Source organism: Galeopterus variegatus, unplaced genomic scaffold, assembly GCF_000696425.1.
Source record: "Galeopterus variegatus unplaced genomic scaffold, G_variegatus-3.0.2 Scaffold915, whole genome shotgun sequence".
Classification (NCBI taxonomy): domain Eukaryota; kingdom Metazoa; phylum Chordata; class Mammalia; order Dermoptera; family Cynocephalidae; genus Galeopterus; species Galeopterus variegatus.
The window spans coordinates 91,518-92,245 of record NW_007727026.1 but is presented as its reverse complement, the minus strand read 5'-3'; the positions used below and the strand labels follow the sequence as shown (position 1 = coordinate 92,245).

Here is a 728-nt window from a genome sequence, read left to right as displayed (position 1 = left end):
AAAGTTGAAGCAACCAGGAGGCTTCTGGGCATAGACATTGGGACCGAGGCTCTAATGGCCGGAACGTCGAGCACCTTCCCACGGCCAGTGGTGTTCATCACATTTCCTTTCTCCTCTCAATAAACTGTCAGATTTCAGAGCCTGATCTTAAGAGACCTTGGGAAGGCTCTCTCTGTACAAGTTCTCTTGCTTTGCTTTAGAACAAGACCATTCGTTCTTGGTGATGATGAAGCTAGTTTTTGGAATATTGTATACAAGTAAAACCCCTTTCTGACATATCTCATAATAAAAAATAAATACTTAAAGTTATTTCCATGTGAGATCTGATGATCTATAGTAAGTGTGTGTTGTGCTCAGATTTCAATATATTCTTTACAGTGAAAAGCCTAATATAACTAACGCCTCCTCTGGTCCATGTCCATGTTCCAGCAGTAATCCTTCCGAGTCATGGATTCTCTCCCATGTGCTGTTTTCTCTAGACAGAGAGGAGAGACTTGGCTGGAGCTATAGCTGTGCTCCTAAGAATTCTCTTTTCGGCTGTCAAGTAAAAGTCACCTCGCTACTTTCAACATTGTTATCCATCTCTCCTTCAAGGCTGATTAAGTGCAGGCGAGAACCGTTCAGGAAGCTGCAGGTGGAGGCGTGGTGTCAGGAGGGCCCCTTCTCCTTCCATATTCACACGCACTTGCATTGGCCTGCTCACTCGCCGTCTAAAGGCTCAGCATTCT

General features: G+C 44.6%; 1 protein-coding gene across 2 annotated transcripts in view; it reads left to right on the top strand.

Annotated features, from left to right (window-relative positions):
- The window catches only part of MTR (5-methyltetrahydrofolate-homocysteine methyltransferase), a 101,629-nt gene that overhangs the window by 67,907 nt on the left and 32,994 nt on the right, over positions 1 to 728 (top strand). The window lies entirely within an intron of this gene.